The sequence below is a fragment of the Sminthopsis crassicaudata genome, chromosome 3 (assembly GCF_048593235.1).
Source record: "Sminthopsis crassicaudata isolate SCR6 chromosome 3, ASM4859323v1, whole genome shotgun sequence".
Lineage (NCBI taxonomy): Eukaryota > Metazoa > Chordata > Mammalia > Dasyuromorphia > Dasyuridae > Sminthopsis > Sminthopsis crassicaudata.
The window spans coordinates 249,578,275-249,594,829 of NC_133619.1; the positions used below are offsets into that span (position 1 = coordinate 249,578,275).

The window sequence follows — 16,555 nt, forward strand, 5'->3', positions numbered from 1 at the left end:
AATCCTGCAAGGTTCTAGAACTTGCTACAATCGACAAAATATCATCCCAAAATAAGCATCTGGAAGACTTGATTTTCTATGGGGAATCTGTCTTCTACCTGGATTCTATACTGGATATTCTCCATAGTACTGGTGAGCATCTTTAATAAGCCTGCCTCTCCCTGGTACATATTTCAGTAATCAATATTAATTATTAAAAGGTAAGATAAACCACATTATCTATGTTGATGAATCCTTAAAAGAATATTGGATGATTTTGACATGAATAAGAAATATTCTGTTGAAGTAGTGAAACTAAGTTACATTTTGCTTTACTGATTCAAAATTTTTAAAGTCAACAATGAGCAAGCAAATATACAAATACACACACACACACACACACACACCACAAATGAATAAGCACAACAGGATCCAGTATTCTTTATGTGTTATTGTTCAGGTCTTCTTGACCCCAGGCCTGGAGCTCTTTGCACTAAGCCATGTAGGTGCCCTGTATTCTTTGTACCTTTCAATCAATTGCATGCTTAATAAGATTAAGTTTGATTTTTAATATAATTTTCTTTTTTTAATTTTTAATTTTGTAATAGTATTTTATTTTCCAAATACATGCAAAGATAAATTTCAATATTGAATATAATTTTCAAAAGCCTAATGTCATGGATAGCTGCCCAGTCATCCTAAATTCAGGTTGTATATGCTTTGGAACCGACATTGTCTCTTTGGAACCAACTATTAGTGGTATTGAATGCTGCCTCAAATTCAATTTGCTAATTAGCTTTTGCTATTGGTTTTGGTTGCTCGATGTGTACTATGGATTTGCTTGTACCTTTGAAATAATCATATGTTATGTCCTGAATATAACAAGTCATGTTGTTATTGTACTAACCTTCTAAATGATGCTCAGTATAGCCATATCTACTTCATGTATTGTTAATGTTCATTGTTTTATTCAACAATACCACATTTTGTTTTGTTGTTTTTTTTTAAAATTTGTGATGCCAGGAAAATCACCCTTGTCATTTTAAATTGCCAATATTTGTGTTTATACTGTCTAGTTTCAGATTTTGGATTTCCCCTTGCTAATCTTTGAAAGGCATTCTAAAGACTTTAATCCCAGAGGAAGAATCTTCCAAAGCTCATTGGAATAATATTCTCTTTTTGGTGGAAATCATTGCCCGACATCTGTGTAAGTTGGTGAGAAGGGAAAGAGAGCTCTGTTTTCACATCTGTTCTTTGGGCTTTTAAATCACTTGGGATTCATCAAGTCTCTGGGTTCAGCAGTTATTTGGTGCACTTCTGATTACAAGCTTTAAGAGAAAAGATGGACAGGGAGAATAAGACTGAGAAAAAACCAACGTAAAAGGCTCTAGAAGTCTCATTGCATCCCTATCACTATCTTGCTTCACTACAGAATTTGGGAAATTTCTCCTTAGATGATTCTCTTTTGATTGAGTTGAGTTACTTCAATCCCAATAGGAGAATTCCTTCATTCTCTGTAGTCTGGTGTATATATTGTCTTAAATATGTATGTACATGTGTAGTATGTGTATATGTACATACATATATGAATGTATGCATACCCATATAAATGTGTATATACGTATGTGTGTATTCACAAACACACATGTACATTGATTTGTTATTGACTTGGATAAACTTGAGTTTCTTTGCTTTAAAAAAAATGGGACATTTCAACAGCTGCAGGGTAGGCTGGAGGGATGGGAGTAGAGATCTGCCTTTTTTATATGCTACTGAAAATGCCTGGAAATATGTCACCAGTGCAAAGCTTTCCATTATACATGAAACAAAGAAGACTTTATGCTCTAACTGCCTATGTGGCAGGGGCTACTGTCCAGAAGCTTCCCTAAATCCCACAAGGCTTACAATTCTATCTGTTCCACAACCATGGAATTTCCATTCTTGAAATTTTGTCTGTATCATTACCAGTGACTGCTCAAACTCAGGTAATGTATGCAAGTGTGAGCATGGCCTATGACACTTGCCTTATTCCTTCTTCATATCTTCACTAAGGATAGATTCAATATATTATTCTTATAAAGAGATTATAAAAGATGAGAAAGCAAGCATATCAATCAGTAATTATTGATATCTTCCCTGTCATCATGATTTTATTATTTAAAATATTTTATTTTAGCTATAAAGAAATAATTAATTTAATAAGTAATTCAAGATCAAAGGAAGTGCCCTATTTTTAGGAGCAGATAAGGGCTTGGAGTCAGGAAGACCTGAATTTGAATCCTGCCTCAGACTTTTACTAGCTTAGTGATCCTGGGTAAGTCATAATTAATCTCTATTTCCCTTAGTTTCCTCATCTCTAAAAAATAGGGGAAAGCACCTAATTCACAGGATTCTGAGGATCAAATGAGGTTAGGTAACAATGTGAAAACCTTAAAATGCTATTTATAAATGGTAGTTATTAGTATTATGGTTATTATTTAGCAATGAAAATGTTTACTTTTTCTGCATATGGTATCTTCTCCCTTTGGGATTTCTTAAAAATGAATTCCTCAGTGTCTTTAAATTTTTGTTCCTTCTAAGAAGGTCCTCCTCTCTGTATATTTGGTCCAATTCAGTTGACTTATTTGATGTGATTTCTACTCTTTCAACAATTGATCATATTAGGGACGTATGTCAGAATCCAAATATTGGGGGATTTCTATCATAGATAGAAAAATAGTTTGTCCTAGAAATCTTGACAAATCTTTTTTCTTTTGTGGAACATTTCATTATCAGTGATGCCTTCACTGCTTTCATTTATTCAGAAAGTATATGCTCTGAGGCACAGAGCATCATTTCTCCTTTCTCAAAGGAGTTCAGTACCAGGTTCATAAACTTCCTCTCTATTCCAGCCTCTGGAGTGATGTGAATTTACATGTTGGTGCCCACTCAAATACCCTGGAATTCATCAATCTCCTCAATTTTTATGACCTACATTCCACCTAGTCTCACTAAATGATATCCTCATTCTCACCTATAACTTCTTCACTTCTGTCATCCATAACTCTGAAATTGTTCTATATGACCATAATTTCCTATTCTTCCAATTCCTATTTTTTCTTTTCTCCCATCCACTTCTAAATCTATTCCTTATCTTTATTACAGAGGTCTCTAGGTAGTGTACTGCACCTGAAGAGAGGAAAATCTTAACCTGGTGTCAGGAAAACTTGAATTCAAATCTGATCTCAAATACTTACTATCTGAATCATAAGCAAGTCAGTTTCCTCATCTGCAAATTGGAGATAATAAAAGCACCTGTCTCAAAATTGTTGTGAAGATTAAATAAGATAATATATGTATGTGCAAAAATGTTTATAGCAGTTCTATTTATGGTGGGTAAGAATTGGAAAATGAGTGAATGCCTATTAATTGGGGAATGATTGCATAAGTTATGATAAGATATGAAAATAATAGAACATTATTGTTCTATAAGAATTGATGAACAGGTTGATTTCAGAAAAACCTGGAGAGACTTACATGAATTGATGCTCAATGAAATGAGTAGAAAATTATAGGAAAACATTATACACAGCAATACCAAGATTGTGTGATGATCAATTATGATAGACTTAGCGCTTCCCAGCAATTCAGTGATCTAAAGCAATTCTAATAAATTGTGGATGGAAAATGATCTGTATCCAGATAGAGAACTATAGAGACAGAATGCTGATTGCAGCATATTCTTTTCACTTTTTTTCCTGTTTTTTTCTATCCTGTGATTTTCCCATTTTGTATGATTGTTCTCTCCCTATACCATCATAGAAATATGTAAAAAATGAATATACATGTAAAACCTGAAAAACAGATAATATGTGTAAAATGCTTAGCATAGTACCTATTATCTGCATAGTGCTTTGCAGGCTGTAAAACACTATATGAGTGCTAGCCATTATTATTATTCACTGTGACCTCCAGTCACTCCACTTCTCCCTTTTTTCCCTCTCCATTATTCTTGCTCTGACTTCACTTTCCTCCCCTCCCACTTTGTACTCTTTAATTAATTAGTTCAAACATAACACTGAAACCTACTTTTGAATCTCTTGCTTCTCATTCTATTGCCACTCATAATTTGCAAAATCCCAATCCTGGGTTATCTTTCACCATCTACCTTCTCTGTTCCTGCTGAATGAATAAATAATGTTGCAGAATGACATTAGAGGAAGTCACACAACATGTTGTCTTGGTTCATTATAATTTGTCATCTAGTTTTTAATTTTTAGGTGCAAATATGCAAAGACATGGGTGACAGATGGATTGTTATTTCCAAGGAAAAGAAGTAAGTCAGTTTGACTGGAATATGGAGTATATAAGGATTATAAGTAAATAAAATTAGAAAGACAGATTGGAGCTAGATTGAAAAGGACTTTGAACACAATCTGGTTTCTGACCTCACCACTCAATTGAAAATTTTCTCTCCAAGTTTACCAATTATCTCTTAATTGCCCAATCTGATGACCTTTTCTGTAGCATCTGACCACACCTTACTCTTGGATATTCTTTCCTCCCTTGGTTCTCATGACATTACTCCCTCCTGGTTTTTCTCCTATCTATCCAATTAGTCATCTCAGTCTCTTTTGCTGAATCATTGCTTGTTCCATGCACTAATTATAGGTTTTCTTCCAAAGCTCTGTCCTGATTCCTCTTCTTTTCCTACACCCTTTCATATCAAGTCTCATGGAGTCAATTATCATTGCTATGCCAATGCCTACCTCCCTAGCTCCCAGTTTCACCAACTGCCTTCTGAATAATCTCTAAATAAGTGTACCATAGACATCTCAACTGCAAAATGTTCCAAAGTGAAGTAATTTTATTCTCCCTTAAATCCACCCTTCCAAAATTCTCCATGTTTGTTCATGAGTACTGCCATCTTTCTAGGCACTCTTTTGCAAACTAGGAGCCATCCTTGACTCCCTTCCCCAACTACATCCAATCAGTTGCCAAATGTTATTGATTCTACCTTTGCCACCTTTCTTATCTTACCTCTTTCTCCTCCTTTCTAATCATTCACCTGTGACTCTATTATAGCTCAGGACCTCATTACCTGAAGTTGTATTAGAAAGTAATCATTAATTGTACATGTGTAACCTATATCAGATTCCTTACTGTCTTGGGGAGAGGGGAGGTCAAGGAGGAAGGGAGAAAAAAAATTGGAAGTAAAAATTTTACAAAAATTAATGTTGAAAACTATCTTTACATGTAATTGGAAAAATTAAATACTATTGAGACTATTAAAAAAATAAAGTAATCATTAGTTGTAATACTAATAGCTGTCATTTATATAGCACTCTAAGGTTTTCAAAGAAAGTATCATACACATGTTATCTCATTTGATCTCCACAGCAACCCCATGAGTTAGGTGCTATTATTGTTCCTATTTTACATTCTCAATTTTGATTAAACTGGAAGATACAAAGAAGGTTCAGCTTAAAGGGAGGATGGTTGCCAGGTACTACTTGGAGATGTCAAAAAAGGAATTTGGTGAAGTTGTTTTTATACTAAAATGAAAGGCAAAAAAGAAACAGCATTTTGTAGTCATTTCCCAGTTAATTATCTCACCTTCCAGTGAGATAGACATAAACTATAAACAAAAAGAACACCAGGAAAATAATTGCAAAGGGCAAGTAGGCTAAAATGACTTGATAATGAATCGTGCCTCTTATTTATTAGCAGAGATACTTCTGTTAGTATTCTGATAGTATTTGATGATTGGAAGAAAAAGTGAAGCTGACAACTTTACTCTACTCTGCCTCACATAAATCCAATTAATTTGAAAGACCTATGATGTCTTTGGCTCTCTTTGAAAATGAAAAACAAACAATAGCAACAAGTGAATATAGAATAAGGTACATATTTTTTAATTTGTTTGATTTTAAATATGCTTTTATATATTTTTTGACTGTCTAAATTTTTAAATTTTCCTTATAAATTATGAAATAAGATAAGCATTTCCATAAAATATTAGAATAAAAAATATGATTGCACATGAAACTGCAAACGTATTATGTACAACTTACTGTTCCTTTTAAGTATATAATAAAGTTTCATGTAATTTTTTTCTTTTGCTAGAGATGGCTACTCTCCCTCCTTTCTACCCCCTTCTGTACCCATTAAGAAAGCAATGTGACATCAATTATACATGTGAAATATAAAATCATATTTCCATATTAGCCATTTTTTAAAACAAGGAAATTAAAATTTAAAAATTATACTTTAATGTGTACTCAGAGTTCATCAGTTCTCTCTCTTGAGATAGCATCATTTTTGCATCATGAGTCCTTTGAAATTGTCTTCAATCACTGTATTGATCAGCATGGCAAGTCTTTCACAAATGATCATCACTATAACATTTCTGTTACAGTGCACAATGATCTAGATCTCCTTCAGTTTACCTCAGTTCATATAGGTCTCAGATGTTTTTCTGAAATCACTTCCCCTTGTCATTTCTTACAGCAAAGAGGTACTCAATAATCATATATTACAACTTTTTCAGTAGTTTTCTAAGTTGATGAGCATTCCCTTGATTTTCAATTCTTTTAAGCATGTAGAGAAAAGCATTTTGTATGCCTCATTAGGAAGGTGTCAAGATATTAGGGGACACCCTATTTTCCAGAGCTAAGGTCTAGCAAGCAAACTGTGTCCTAAGCTTGGCATAAGAGCAATCCTTTGTATTCATCTCCTGGATAATCTCAGCTACAGCAAAATCCCAGAATTGTTTAAACTCTGCTATAAATCAAACTTCTCACATTATTGCTGTTACTCTTTATTGTCAGGGCATAGCCATAAATATAAGTATAGAGATCTGCTAACACTAAAGCAAGTTCTCTCCACAAGGAATCCAACATGTGTCCTCACTTGAAGCTGTTTCCATTACTTTGAAATTAAATTCCTATTTGAATCCTAACTCTTCTATCTCTAGTCTGCTCTTTGTTAGAATTATATGTCTTGTCATTTTGTTTGTATTTGTGTCTTTTAAAAATATAAAATGTTTGTGTTCTATGTATGATGTTTGTAGTTTCCATTATCTTGAAAGATTTAAAACTTCTAGGAGTTGTAGCCAAAGAGCTTAGAACACTGGGAAATATTATGAACTTTCATACTTGAATCAATTGTCCCAGTAAGCAGAACTAACTAACCCCACTTTAGGTTTTCCATGAGACATTACATAATAAGAAAAAAGTGAAATAATCAAAGTTTGTAGAAATGCTAAAAACATCTTAGTATATTTTGGAACCTTGAAGATTACTCATTTTAAGATTGCAGAGGAGAACTTCTGGGATTTGGGGCAATTCTAGGAACTCACTCCCTTCTGAAATAACTTAGTAAATTTTGGGGTACCACTCTGTAGAATTTGTTTTAAAGGAACATAAAAGTTAAAATTCTAAAAGTCAGGGGCAGCTAAGTGGTACAATGGATAGAGCACCAGTCCTGAAGTCAGGAGAACCTGAGCTCAAATCTGATCTCAGACACTTAACATTTTCTAGCTGTGTGACCCTGGGCAATTTACTTAACTCCAATTGCCTCAGCAAAAAAAAAAAAAAAAAAAGTTAAAAGTAAATGACAAAATTAATAGCTTCATTGTTTTAGGTCAATGAAGTAAAGCAGCTAGTTGTATAATCAAAGAGTGAAGAAAGTAAAAAAAAAAAAAAAGTAAACATTTGCACCTTTTAGCAACCTCTCTTTACTCTTTGTTGATATTTCTGACCTGAAAAAATAAAGGAGTACTTAACCAGAGATCTCTTTTAATTCCCCCAGATCAGAGATCTTATCCTTTTCCCTCTTCACTCCTCTCATTTCAGATCCGATTCCTAAATGCAGGTGTTTAAAAAATGTTTGAAAAACACAGGGAAACTTGAATTATATTCGGGTTGAAGAAATTTATTAGCTATGTAATCTTAGGCAAGTTATCTTATCTGTTTGCTTAAGTTTTCTAATCTGTAAAGAGAAAAAATAATAATGGTACCTATTACCCAGAGTTGTTGTGAAGATCAAAATTATACAGTGATTAAAGTGTTTACTACAGAAAATTGCTTATGTGAAAAAGAAGCACTATGTTATTGTTACTTATTTAATTTAATGTAATTCTTCCATGTCTGATAACTCTGTAGTTTTAAAATGTCAAAAGTAGTAAGATTGAGGATTTTACATAGGATCCTTCTGACTCTTTCCCCATTGTTCTATTTTCTTTCTGAAAAGGAAAATTCCCATGTGGTTAATCCTGAGCTTTGCTTTTAAAATCCAATGACTACATGATTGGCTGTCAGATATGACATGCCCAATCCAACAGAATCCAATTCCCTTGGGAATTTTCCCCTCTGTTAATGATGCATGACATTGTTATATTGTTATAACTTTGTCCCTCTTTTTCTTTTTATAACAAATTTCTATGATCAAGAAGTTTCTTAAGTACAACACCAAATCTATTTAATAACACTGGAATATTTCTGAGTTACTATAATAGGATGCAAGTATGAAAAATTTACAATTTTAACCTATATTTGTGGTCAAATTATAAAATAAAGATGATATCCTCCTAAGGGGGAAATTATTACAAAGATTTAATGTGAAGGTTTTCTAATTAAATGGAATATTAAAATTTGAGAAAGCAACAGAATGAAAATTTTCTCTAAGAACTCTATGTGGATGTATATTATTGGTTTCCAAATTTATCTACTATGGAAATTCAGGCTTTGAGCATGTTTTGATAAGTTCTTCAAATTGGATTCTACACACAAGAAACAAAACAGAAACAATCACTATATACATTCACTCTGAATTAATCATGACCCAAACGATAACCAACTGGGAGTTGGCCTGGGACCTATTATTGGTCAATTAATGAAATACAGAGTGATTTGGGTTTAAGGCATGGTCCTTAAGAAACAAATCTAGTTAAAAAAAAAAAAGAAAGAAACAAATCTAGTTGATAAACCCCAAGAAATCTTGAAAGGTTTGCAACTAAAGAAAAAATTTCCATTCCTTTGGTTAAAGCATCTACAGGTAAGGACCTTATAAAGAAAGAAAGAAATTGTAATACAGGGATGATATCCTCCCCAGGGGGGGGTGGGGGGGCGGGGGCGGGGGCCGGAATAATTAAACAATGTAATGAGACAAAGATGTAATATGAAAATTTTAAAATTAATTGAAATAGTAAATTTTGAGAAAGAGATAAAATTAGACTGCTTTCTCTAAGAACTAAATACAGATATATATGATGGCTTCCAAAATTTATCTTTCATTAAAGTTTAGGCTTTGATTATGTTTTAGTAAGAAGTTTTCAAAACTGGATTAAGAAATTTACATATAAATTTCATGGTTAATGATAAAGAAAGTGAAATTATTTTCCCAATTCTAAGGTATCTGTGACAATTTTAAAGGTCAAAAGAGTTCATTTTGCAATTGGACCCTGCTACATTTTTTTTTGGTAATTAGTCCTCTTTGTTATTATTATATTTAATATTTTTATTTTCCTTAATTACATATAAAGCAATTTTTACATATCTTTTTAAAATATTGATTTCCAGATTCTTTCCTTTCCTCCTCACTCTACTCCCCTTTAAGAAGTCACATGGAAGTTAAGACATTTCCATAAAAGTCATGTTGTGAAAGAAAACATAGCTCTCTCCTCCAAGAAAAAATCCTCAAGAAAAACAAAGTTAAAAAAAAAAAGTATGCTTCAGTCTGTATTCAGACATAATCAGTTCTTTCTCTGCATATGGATAGCATTTTTCATCATAAGTTCTTCAGAGTATTTGTGGATCATTGTACTGCTGAGAATAGCAAAGTCATTTTTGCAGTTTGCAGACCACCAGTACTGCTACTGATTCAGAGATCAGAGATCCAAGGCATGTTCCTGCTTTGCTGCCACTGTTATTACACATGTACACAATTTATTTCTACTTTTTTTTTTTTTTGAGAGGAGGGTGTTTATCATTTTCCATAGAACAATAATAATGACATACCACAATTTATTTAGCCATCCCCCAATTGATGGGTATCCCCTCAATTTCCAATTGTTTGTCTTGTCAAAAGAGAACTGCTATAAATATTTTTGTACATATAGGTCTTTTTCCTTTTATTATTTCTTGATTCCTCCCAAAGTCACTTGCTTCCATTTTCTCAATTCTAATTTTTAAGGAATTATTTTCCTCAGTGGGTTTGGTACCTCCTTTTGCTTTTACCAGTTTTGCTTTTTAAGGCATTCTTCTCCTCATTAGCTTTTTAAATTTTCTGTTCTATCACACTCAATTCTCTTCCCATATTTTTTTTCTTTATCCTCTTGCTTGATTTTCAAAATCACTTTTGAGCTCTTCCATAGCCTGAGACCAATTCTTATTTTTCTTGGAGGCTTTGGTTGTAGGAGCTTTGAAGTTGTTATCTTCTTCTGAATGTGTTTTGATTTTCCTGGTCACTATAGTAACTTTGTATGGTCAGAATCTTTTTCTGTTGTGCTCATTTTCCCAGACTATTACTTAGCTTTAACTCTCTCTCTCTCTCTCTCTCTCTCTCTCTCTCTCTCTCTCTCTCTCTCTCTCTCTCTCTCTCTCTCTCTCTCTCTCTCTCTCTCTCTCAACAGGGCTCCATTTCTAGGATGGTCTCAGGAAGCTGCCTGGCTACCACCACCCACACCTACTACTGGTTTCCCAAGGCCTTCTCACTCTACTGACAAACCTTTCCCACTGACCTTTCAACTCATCTTTGGTGATTCTGGGCTGAGAAGTTTGCAGACCACCAGTACTGCTACTGATTCAGAGATCAGAGATCCAAGGCATGTTCCTGCTTTGCTGCCACTGGGGCCAGGGCTACATGGGGCTGCATGCTAGACTCCCACCAGGGTGTCACAGACCTTTTCTGCTGTTTTTTAAAGTTCTCTTCACCCACAAAATTTCCACTCTGTTTTTTTGTGTGTTCTGATGCTTTAGAATGTGTTTAGAGTCATTATTTAAAGGAATTTTGGACACTTTGGGGAAAAGCTGGGCAAGTCCTGAGCTTTACTCTTCCATTTTGACTCTACTTTTCCCTCATACATTTTTAAAAGATTGTTATATTAGGTGCAGGATTTAGATAAGAATAGAAATAACAAATGGTATATAAATTGAAATTCTCTGAAGTTTCAAAATTATCTAAGAACTTCTAGATTTGGAAGGAGGGAAGCCCCTTTAGAGCTGTTCTGAGAATAAAGCCTATTATCCAAGTAAGAATATCTAGGGACCAGATAATTACATGAAATATCTGGGACTCAAAAATACTGGTTAAATGAATATTGAATGATGGACAGAAATAACTACACCCAGAGAAGGAACACTGGGAAGTGAATGTAAATTGTTAGCACTACTGTCTATCTACCCAGGTTACTTATACCTTCGGAAGCTAATAATTAATGTGCAACAAGAAAATGGTATTTACACACATATATTGTAACTATATTATATTGTAACACATGTAAAATGTATGGGATTGCCTGTCATGGGGGGGGAAGGAGTGGAGGGAGGGGGGGATAATTTGGAAAAATGAATACAAGGGATAATATTATAAAAAAAAATTACTCATGCATATATACTGTGGAAAAAAAATTCTAAATTAAAAAAATGAATATTGAGAATGAGTTACTAAAATACAAGAAGCCTTGATAATTTTAATTAATATTAAAATATTAATTTAAATTTTTTAAATTTTAATTAATATTAAAAATATTAATTAAAACATTTTTAATTTTAATTTAAATTTATTTTAAAATATTTTAAAAGACTAATAATTTGGTCTTTTGTTTCAAGATGTCCATGTTTAAGTTTTCTTGATTACCTTGGTAACATATAAATCTCCCTAATCAAAACTACGTCCATTGTGATCACTCTAAGTATTTTGAATTGTACCTGACTTAATATGATTATGCAATTATGAGAATTGTGGGAAAAACTTTATTGCTTTGTTTGAACTTAGCTCTGGGAAGCTGAATCATCTCTGTGTATTTAGAAACTCTTAACTAAGGACCTATGTATGCTGATCAGAAACTCAGATTCAAAGATTGATGCAAGGAGTTTTCTCTAAGGGTTCCTACCAGGTTCTTCTGAATACTCCCCCCGCTGCCAAACTTGTGAGTGTAGGCTCCTGGATCATCTGAAAAAAGCCCCTCTGCTGAGTGGATGGTAAAACCCTCCAAGACCCTCCGAGTTAGTCTAGAACAGACTTAGAAACCACTGATATCCAGAGGAGACAATTGCCCAAGATTCTGGATGAGGACTGAATGTACTGTCCTAGTGTATTTTTTTTCTCTTTTCTTTCGTTATGTACCCAAATACCAAGCATGTATTGACATTTTCTCCTTCTACAATCTCAAGGAACTGACTTCCTGGAATAAACATGCTCCTCCTGCCCAACTGGAGGTGGTATCTTGACTTATACCTGCCTCTCCTTAATTGTCTAGAAGGATAGGGATTCTCTCAGACCCCCTCCCTTTGGCAAAAGGAGGGAATGTCAAGATATTGGGGACACCCTGTTTTCCAAAGTAAGCTGTACCCCAAGCTTGGTATCAGAGCAATCCTTTGCATTTAACCCCTGGATGATCTCAACTGCTTCAAAATCCCAAAATTATTTTAAGCCCCACCACGAATCAAACTTGTCACACTGTTGCTGTTACCTTTCCTTGTCAAGGCTACAATTTACTTCATAGCCATGGGTACAAGTATTGAGATCTTACTGTTCTAAGGTGGGTACCCCCCCACACTACTTGATACATGTATTTTTGTTTGTAAGCTATTTCCCAAACTCTGAAATTAAACTTCTCTTTGATTCCTGACTCTCCTGTCTCCAGTCTGCTTTGTTTGGCTCCAGCCACTAACAGGTTAGAAACTGGACCTGTTTGGGTGACAAAGGGAATAAGCATTTATAAGGCAGTTCCTCTCTGCTATCTCATTTGATCCTTATAACAACACGTTTAGGGAGGTGCTATTATTATCCCTATTTTACATTAGAGAAATTGAAATTTTGGGGTGGAATCATTTGGATGTTTAAAAAGCAAAATAAAAAGATGCCAAAAAGACATCACTTCTATGTCCCAGTTTCTACATTTGCAAAGTGAGGAAATAAAACTCAATGAATTTTAGGACTCTTCTGATTCTAAGGTGTACTCCCATGATTCTTTTCATGATTTTTTATTCCCATGAATTTTTTTTTAATCTTAAAAAGTTACTTTATCTTCCTTAGTCTCAACTTCTTTATCTGTTAAAAAAAAAAAAGTAAGGGGGGGATTATAGCAGGTAATCCCTAAATTCCTTTGTAAATCTAAATTCGAGATCCTATGATCCTATAATCCCAAAACATTTATTAAATTATTTTTGAAAAATTAAAAATTATATTAATTTTTTGGGGAGAAAATCACAACTTTCTGGAGTCTTACTGACTTTTAGGACCTCTTCTGATTCTAAACTGTACTCCCATGATTCTTTTCATGATTTTTCATTCCCATTAATTTTTTTTAACTTAAAAAAATCACTTAATCTTCTTTAGCCTTAATTTATCTGTTTAAAAAAAAGTGAGGGGGGGATTATAATAGTATTATTGTAGTAGAATATAGTAGGATTATTTTTTAAATTAAAATTAAATGAATTTTTTGGGGAAAATCACAACTTTTCAGAGTCTCAATTTTTTCATTTATACAATGAAGGAGCTGTGATAGATGATGTCCAACATCCCTTCCAGTGCTAACATTTTATGATTCCATGAGATGGTGTTGTTTCACAGTGAGACAAATTACAGGGTTGGACTACCACCATAAAGAATTCCAATAAACTGCAGATAATTTGTACCAGCAACAGTTAATTGCTGAGCTCCTTCAGCCTCTCAGAGGGAAAAAGGAAAATACTGATTACTGCACCAGACAGGTTGGGATTCCCATCCTTGCTCAACTTATTGGCATCATGGCTGATAGCTGAAAATGAGGCTTTGAAACAGTATATGTCAGCATTGAGGGAAACCTCTTACTATTATGTTTGGCCTCATTTATCCTCCTCTCATCCCTAGGCCAGCCTTACCTCCCCACCATAGGTTTACTAATGGATGGAACATTTCATCATCATCCAACAAATAAAGAAAACAAAGTATTATGTCTGGCGGAGCAATTCATCTGAGAGGATGTAGGAATATTTTCCCTTTCCTATCTATGTTTTCCTAATGTTTGTTTTGCACAGTGCCTGGAATTTCTACTTAAGGTAAGATGTTTATAACATAATTAAGTAATTTAGTATACACTGAATCAAAGTCAGATGACTAAGAATTATTTCATTCTAAGGAACACCTGTGACTTGGACCATGTTAATTTGCTTCTTGCTGGGAAAAAAAAAAAAAACAAACAACAACAAAAAAAACCCCAAAGTCATAACTTTCTTAACTCCAAAGTTCTATATCCATTTGTATATAATTTGCTTCTTTTTTCAACAATTTAATTCAACTCAGTAACTTTGTTTCTTAGGTACCTATTATAGGTGGACATTGGGGACAAAAAGATAAAAACACAATGTACTTTAACAACAACAATGCAAGCCCTCCGGAAGCTTACAATTAAATATAGCATCTATTCTATGCTACTGGGCAGTTAGGTGATGCAGTGGATAGAATGCTGGGCCTGAAATCAGGAAGACTCATCTTCCTGGATTCAAATCTGATCTCAGATCCTTCATAGTTGTGTGACCCTGGGCAAGTCACCTAACCCTGTTTACCTTATTTCCTCTTTTATAAAATGAGCTAGAGAAGGAAATAACAAACTACTCCAGTATCTTTGTGAAGAAAATCCTAAAATGAGATCACTAAGAGTTGGACACCATTGAACAACAACAAGAAGGCTATGAATAGCTTTAATAGGGCATCCAGGTTGTGCAATGGATAGAGTGCTGAACCTAGAATCAGGAAGGTTCATACACTGCCTAGTTGTGTGATCCTAGACAAGAACTTTAATACTGTTTGTCTCAGTTTCCTCATTTGTAAAATCAGTTGGAGAAGGAAATGGCAAATCACTCCAGCATCTTTGCCAAGAAAACCTCAAATGAGGTCACATAGAGTCTGGCATGATTGAAAAATAACTCAATGAATACTATGCTAAAGAAGGCATCAAGGTAGAGTTGAAAGGACTTACAAAGAACTGATGCTGAATTAAATGACTAGAACAAGAGAACATTGTACATAGTAACAAGACTATGTGATGAGTCAATTCTGATGGACATCGCTCTTTTCAACAGTGAGTTGATTCAAGGCAATTCCAATAGACTTGTATTGGAAGGAATCATCTGTATTCAGAGAGAGAACTATGGAGATTGAATGTGGACCAAAGCATAGTATTTTCACCTTTGTTGTGATTTCTTATTTGCTTGTTTATTTTTTCCTTTTTAATCTGATTTTTTTTGTGTGTGTGCAGCATGATGAATATGGAAATATATTTAGAAGAAATGCATGTTTAACCTGTATTGGAGTGTTTGCTATCTTGGAAAGGGGGGAAGAGGAAGAAGAGATAGAAAAGTCTGAAACACAAGGTTTTGGTGAAGGTGTGTTAAAAGTTGTCTTTACATGTATTTAGAAAAAATAAAATACCATTTAAAAACGTAATTTAACTCATTCACTAACTCCATTCATCTCAAAAATCTTTTTGTGCCTTGACATTTTTTTTTTAACATAACGCTATGATTTTGTTCTTGTTTGTTCACTTTCTACGAAGTATTTTTCATGTATCCACACTTTCTTGTTAGATGGTAAGCCCCTGGATATTTTTTTTATCCTTCCACCACACCCAGTGTGATGCTTAGTATGTGGCGTGAATTTGACAAATACCTCGTTATACCCTAGGATCATAGAGTTGAAGCTGGAAAGAATTCAAAGGTCGTCTAGTCCTGCTCTCTTTTTATGGGAGATTGAACAACTTGACCAAAGTTACAAGGTAAATAAGTGGCAGAACTAGAATTCCAACTAAAGTTCTGTGATTTCAGATCCAGTATCCTTTCTTTCCACAGTACAGATAGACTTCAGTGAAACAGATCTCTTTTGATTGTAGGACTGATTCTTGAGGTAGCAACCAAATACTAAAAGCAAGAAAACAGGTACTCACAGAGTATTAAACTCTCTCATTTTACAGATGAGAAAAATGAGGCAAATGGAGGTAAAATGGCATGCCCAGGGTTACATGGTTAAAAGTTTTTGAAGCTGTATTTAAACTCAAGGATTCCTATTTCCAGGCCCATTGCTCTGGACCACATAGCTGCTCATAGCACAATATTCCTTGTGAACAAATATATCTTTGAGAGGCAGCTAGATGGTGCCCTGGATAAAATACTGGTCCTGGATTCAAGAGGACCTGAGTTCAAATCTGTTCTCAGACCACTTCCTAGCTGTGTGACCCTGGGCAAGTCCTTTAACCCCAATTGCCTCAATGAAAAAGAAAAAAACAAGTATATCTTTGTCTCCTTAGCTGGCCTGGTTCATCTGGCCAGCAACAAGGGAAAAAAGCTTTTTGCTTGGAGTTGTAAGTCCTAAGTTAAGAGTTCTGTCTTGATTACTT

The 16,555-nt window shown here is 34.2% G+C and overlaps 1 long non-coding RNA gene across 1 annotated transcript; it reads left to right on the forward strand.

Moving 5' to 3' along the window:
- Window positions 1–398: 398 nt before the first annotated feature.
- Window positions 399–11,469, forward strand: LOC141561174 (uncharacterized). The gene is made up of 3 exons (XR_012487982.1): window positions 399–481; window positions 1,056–1,186; window positions 10,592–11,469. It is a non-coding gene; the product is annotated as an uncharacterized LOC141561174 (long non-coding RNA).
- The last annotated feature ends 5,086 nt before the right edge of the window (window positions 11,470–16,555 follow it).